This window comes from Vicugna pacos, chromosome 9 (genome assembly GCF_048564905.1).
Source record: "Vicugna pacos chromosome 9, VicPac4, whole genome shotgun sequence".
NCBI classification, from domain to species: Eukaryota; Metazoa; Chordata; class Mammalia; order Artiodactyla; family Camelidae; genus Vicugna; species Vicugna pacos.
Window position 1 is genome coordinate 1,481,472 of NC_132995.1, and position 6,381 is coordinate 1,487,852.

The 6,381-nt window shown below is 52.2% G+C and overlaps 1 long non-coding RNA gene across 1 annotated transcript; it reads left to right on the forward strand.

The window, feature by feature from the left end:
• Positions 1-3,489: 3,489 nt before the first annotated feature.
• LOC140698413 (uncharacterized) lies at positions 3,490-5,035 on the forward strand. Its single transcript, XR_012076198.1, has 2 exons — positions 3,490-3,809; positions 4,281-5,035. It is a non-coding gene; the product is annotated as an uncharacterized lncRNA (long non-coding RNA).
• The last annotated feature ends 1,346 nt before the right edge of the window (positions 5,036-6,381 follow it).

Below are 6,381 nucleotides of genomic sequence, written 5' to 3' on the forward strand. Positions count from 1 at the left end.
AATACCCCCCCCACATAGGAACATATCTCAAATGAGCCTTCCTGAAGCAAGAATTCAGAGGACTGAAAGGCATAGCGTAAGTGCTATTGTAGTGTTGATTCAACTGGGAATAACATGTAATTTCTATGATTATTGTGCTTCAATATTAGGAACCATGGGAACAGTGCCAGTCCCATGGTAAAGTTCCCAAAGGTACTCCTATGGTAAATGGCAGAGCTGGAACCCACCCCAGTCAAGATGTTTATTGTGATTAAAATTGGGGGCCTGGGGAGGACAAGGCACGGGGAAAACAGCATGGTCATCCCTAAAACAATTAAGAGCAGAAGTACCACTTGATGCAGTGATTCCACTTCTGGGCATATTCCCAAAGGAATTAAAAGGCAGGTCTCAAAATGATATCCGTGCCCCCACGTTCACAGCAGCCTTAGTTACAATGGCTAAAAGATGAACGCCCCCCAAGTGCCTGCTGACGAATGAATGGATATACAAAGGGAGGTGTACACATACAGCAGAGTGTTATTCAGCCTGAAGAGGGAAGGAAGCTCTGACACCTGCTGCCACATAGATGAAGCTTGAGAACATTATGCTCAGTGAAATAAATCTGTCACAAAAGACTAGCGACTGCTGTACGATTCCGCTTATATGAGGCACCGAACGTGGTCACACCCACAGAGACAGAAAGTAGGGTGGTGGTTCCCGGGGCTGAGAGAGGGGGAATGGGGACTTACTATTCAATGGGTGCAGAATATCAGTTCTACAAGGTGAAAAGAGTTCTGGACATGGACAGTGGTGATGGTTGCACAACAGGAATGTATTTATCACCACTGTCCTGTGCACTTAAAAATATCCTTAGGAGCATAAAGTTTATTTTGTGTGTGTGTATGTGTGAGTGCGTGTGTTTTAACCACAATAAAACAACTGGGGGAAAACTGAGGGGGGACTGGGGGACTGGGAGGTGGAATCATCCAGGGGTATTTTGCCTAAGGAATACAAAAGCGGGGGGAGTATTTCCAGGGGAGACCGGAACTCTAGACAGCCAAAGAGACAGGAAAAGGGGTGATGAGCCCTGAGCGAAAGCTGGGGTCAGTGGAGATGCAGGTCAGGTCGGAGGACAGAACCCACAAGCTGACTGCAAAGCCTGGAAAATTCCTCTCTGCGGCTCTGTCCTCACGGTCCTCAGCCCCTCGCCTCCCCGACTGGGCTGGGGTTTCCATGGCAACAATCTGAGCTCCTGCATCCTTAGGGGGAAGGTGGGCACCCCTGTGAGGGGCCAAGTGAGGAGAGGGATGGGCGTCAGACCAGCCCGGCTGGGGAGGGCCTGGTCTGTCCGGCAGGGTCTTTGCCTCAGGGGGTCGTGATCACATTTCTTGCCTGTTGGAATGCGTCACCATCCGCAGCGTGTCTGCAGAGGGGGAAACTGGCGTCAGGAGCCTCCGTGGACGTGGCTGGAAACTCTAAGTGTCTTCTCTGCAATGCGCCAGCACTTCGTGTTTCCAGACTATTGACTGGTCAGAAATACGGGCTGAGCCGCAGGCCCCAAGCCCCTCTACTGTCTATCGCCGGACTGTGCTCTGAGCACGGGGAATGAAAGGTGCTCAAAGAGAGTCCCAGAATACGAAAATGAATATATGTATGCATAGGTATGCGTGTGTATTGTGTATGTGTACACACACACACATGACTGGGACATTGTGCTCTACACCAGAAACTGACACAGTGTAACTGATGGTAATTCAACAATAAAAAGAAAAAGAAAAAAAGAACAGTCCCATCCAGGCCCGCCAAGAGACTGGTAGGAGAGGCAGCTAGCTTTCCACACCCTCATTTATTCACCACCCATCCTTTCCTTCAAATAATATTTATTTGGGGTACTTCGTGGTAGAACTTGAACTAAACCTGGTGAAGATGGCAAAGAACCAACAGACAGAGCCGTCCTCTTCCGCTCCCCTGAGAGCCGGTCCCACCGACCGACTGAAAGCGCAGAACACCGCTCTGCGCCACGTCTGAAGCCTGCTGATAGACCAGTGTGGGAAGGAGTTAGACCCCGTCCCCATCACACTGAATCTCAGCTCTCCAAGAAGGAGATTCAGTCCCAAGAACCTCAGTCCGCACCGAGCAGAAGTCCCTGCGCCTCTGGTCTGGGCCAGGCGGCGCTGGGAAGGCTGCCTTGGGAGGAATAAGGGTCTTCGTGCCTTGCGAAGTCTGGCCGGACTCCCTCTCGGGGCAGGAGGGGCTGGGCAGCGGGGGGAAGGGTCAGGGAAGGAAGGCAGCGGGAGGCAGGACGGTCCCGGGTTCAGGCAGCTCTTCTGAAAGCAGGCGTGAAGGTTCGTTTCAACGTGGGGAGCGAAGAGCTTTCTGAATGGACGCCATTCAGAACATGGGTCGCGATTCCAAGCAGCTCCTCGCCTGGGAACTCGTTGTCTGTCTCCGACAACCCGGTAAGAAGGGACACTGGGCATCCTTGTCTGCATCCGAGGCTGAAAGAGGCTCGGAGAGGTGGGGCCGCGTGGGCGGAGGTGGCAGGTGACGCACGACGCGGGAGATTTGCCTGCTCTGTCGCCTGTTTCTTTTCTTTATTAATTTTATTTTATTGGGTTTTTTTTTTTTTTGGCGGGGAGGAGGTAAGTAGGCTTATTTATTTACTCTTAGAGGAGGCGCGGGGATGAGCCCAGGGCCTCGCGCTGCCGAGCATGCGCTCTGCCACTGGGCTGTGCCCTCCCTCTCCCTCCTTCTCTTGACAGGTAGAGGCCGTCCATATTTAACCCACCGGGTTGATTTTGGGGGTGGGTAGACACCCAGGAACCCAGCACCGCCGCCGAGTCCACAAACGCGTCCGTCCTGCCCCGTTTTCCTCCCGCCCCCTCACTGCTTCTATCCTGTCCGCGTGGGCGCGCGAGTGTTTCGCGCGGGCTCAGCCCTCGGGGCAGGCTGAAAGATTCCGGCCGGTGCTGCTGGTCACGGCGCTGGACCCCCACCTCCCCGCTCTTCTTCCGTCCCCTCCGCCCCGCCCCGCCCCGCCCCGCCCGCGAGCTCCAGAAGCTTCCCCTCCAGCTGCCCGGGACACAGCGTGGCTGCTGTGGGAACGAACTGAACACGTCCACGTGGTCTTAAACAGCTGCCTGGCACCTAGTCAAGGCTGAAACTGCTTAGTTCCGAGGTTTTTCACGTCCCGGTTTGGCCAGCAAATCCCCACGGACGGACGGGGAACACGTGGGAATGGCGCTGTCCCCGCACCTGCGGCCGCTCATCCCGAGTCCCCGGCCTCCCTGCGTCGGCCCAGATGGCCCCGGGCATGGGAAACGCCTGAAAGACACGCACTGCTCCTCTCAGCAAGCGTTTGCCAAGTGCCGCCTGTGTGCCGGGCGGGCCGAGGGTTGGAACCCCGGATTCTGGAAGGTTCTGATCTCGGGCTCCCTCTGTTCCTCATCCTGCTGCGGTTTCCATGGCGACAGCCTGAGCCGCTCCGCGTGGTCCTCGCCAGGTGGGCGCTCCTGCGGGAAGGGGAGGGGGGAGGGACGGAAGGCGAGGGCCGGGAGACGGACTCAGGCGTCCCCCCCCACCCCGACCCGCCCTCACTGGTGTCTCCACGCGAGGCAGGAGGAAGACGTGCACCGCACGGCGCACACGAAGCACGTCCTTGAGCCGAGACCTGCAGGGGGTGTCACTGAGCCTGCGCAGGTGTCTGCAAATGGTTAGAAATCACACTTCCGTCCACTGTGGGTGATGTCAGCGCTGTCTGTTCTCACCACTCACCCACTCGCGCCACACGCCCCTCGAGTCCGTCCTTGCGGTGCCAGGAACAGTTGGAGGTATGAGCAACACGATGAGTAGTGAAGGCAAGTCAGCTCTGCGCTGGTTACGGGCTGAACTGTGTGTCCCCCCACCCCCATCCATATGTCGAAATTCTAACCCCCAGTACATCAGAATGGGACTGCATTAGGAGACAGAGTTTTAAAGCAGCGATTAACTTAAAACAAGGTCCTATGGGTGGGCCCTAATTCAATGGGTTTGCGTCCTTATAAGAATGAGAGATTAGGACACAGACAAGCGCAGAGGGGAGACCAGGTGAACAGGCCCAGCAGAGAGGCCTCAGGAGGAGCCAGCCCTGCCAGCACCTTGATCTCAGACTCCCAGTCTCCAGAGCCCCGGGAGAACAGGTTTTTGCTGTTTAAGCCACTCCGTCTGCGGTACTTCCTTACGGTCGCCCTAGGAAATCAATACAGCCCTTGCCTCTGTCTCCTGGGAGACATCTTTATTTAAAAAAAATTTTTTTTTAATAGTGTATCCCATAAGTATCCGGAGTGCCTCTGTTCCAGCCAATCTCTCCGGCCCCGCTTGGTAAGACTCTTCAGTGAAAGGCAGCTGTCCTCACGCACTGGACGTCTTTCCTACCCCCGGGCCCCTCCTTTCCCTGTTTCCTCCAGCACTTGCTCTCCCAGGAGTCCCCACACTGCGTCCTGGCATCACAGCCCAGTCAGCAGCATGGCAGCTTGCTCTGTGTTCTCCGTGGCATGGGCTGCTGTTAGCAATTCCTCTTTTCAATCAAACCAAGAGCTGCTTTTTGGAAAAAGTAAACAAAATCGACCAGCTTCTGGCCAGGCTCATCAAGAAGAAAAGAGAAAGGACCCAAATGAACAAACTAAGAAATGAAAATGGAGAAAGTACAACCAATGCCACAGAAATACAAAACATCATACGAGAATGCCATGAACAACTCTACGGCAACAAACTGGACAACCTCAAGGAAGTAGACAAGTTTCTAGAAGTGTCTAGTCCACCAAAACTGAATCAAGAAGAAATAGGTAATTGAAACAGACCAATAACTAGAAGTGAAATAGAATCAGCAACAAAACAAAACCCCTGCAGACAGAAGTCCCGGACCAGATGGCTTCACTGGGGACTTCCACCAGAGACACAGAAAAGAATTATACTGGCCCTTCTCAGACTCTTCCAAAACAAGCTCCTCTTTGCCATCTTTGCTTCTGTGCTGAGTGCCTTGTTGTCTGCGGGAGCATAAACCCCATGAAAGCCGGGACTTTTCCTGTCTCGTTACCTGTTGTATGCCCAGTGCCGGGCTCCACAGATACCAGGTGCATGAATGAATGAATGAATGAATGAAGGGAGAGTGTCCCAGAGCACTCCCTGAGCCCCTGGCCATCACAGGCAGGGTCTCTCTGAATTCCTCTAGGCTCACTGTAGGGGGATTTGAGGTGTCTGCTGAATCAGGGAAGACTCAGACCAGCTCCCCTTGTGCCTTGCCTCTAACAGGCGCTCACCTGGGGAGGACAGCTGTGGACCCAGGTCCACTCCCTGTTGTGTAGTCCAGGGTTGGGGGTGGATTCCAACCCACTTTCCTCAGAACCTCATAGCAGCCAGAAACCTTCACTGGGGGGGAGGGTGATGGGGCCACGTCTGTCCTGAATCGCCCCCACACAGGAGGGCCTGAGGTCTGTGCAGAATGCAAAGGAACTTTTCAGAGAGCGGAGGGGGTGGGGAAGTGGCGTCCTGGGCCTTGGGCAGAGGCTTCTAGCCTGTGTAAGAGGCATATACCAACGTTTATAAATCGAAGGCGCAGCATTTTAAGTCTGAAAAAAATGGACCTCGTGTTTTAAAAAAAACAAGACTTTTTTTGGATCTTGAAGAACTGCTCCTAAAAGACACATCTTGGGAGCATACCAGCCTCCTCTAGATTGGTTCAATGTATCCATTCTTGTTCGTCTTTACACTTTCAACAAACAAACATCATTTTTCCTAAGTGTTTCCAGCTGTGAGGTATCAGTTCCTACAGTCTGTGCTATTAGAGTTAATAGACTTTAAACGTGACAATGTAAACCTTGAAACACTGCATCGCGTTTACCAAAAAACACCAAAGCCGTCTTTGACGTCTGCAACATATCCAGCATTTTCTGAAACGGACACACGTCTTTCATTGTTCTGAGGCGAAAAGCCTTGTTCAGAATGCGTGGGGTCTCAAAAAAGCTGTACTGGCTTTGCTTAGGATGTGTCCTGTTTTGGGTAACGCAACGTTAGTCTCTGTTTGGGAAGTGCCATGATTCGTATTTTGTGTTTATCCAAATGCAAAGATAGTTTCTTGTAGGAAGATGCAAGATGCCAGTGACAGAATGCATCAGGTTTCCACTATCATTTAAATTATAAAAGTGAAAATATAATACAAGTTTTCAGATTTTTTCCCCCTAAATTACTCAGATTTCATTCATAGCTATATATTCTTAGGGGCTGTTTTAATGGGCTCATTACAAAGTGCATTAATTGTCATTGGTGGGGAAATGTAAAGAAATTTCTTTATACCGGAAAGCCCACTTTTTCAGAAAAGGTAATTTGCAAATTATTACAGAATTGTCTAATTATCATAATTGGATT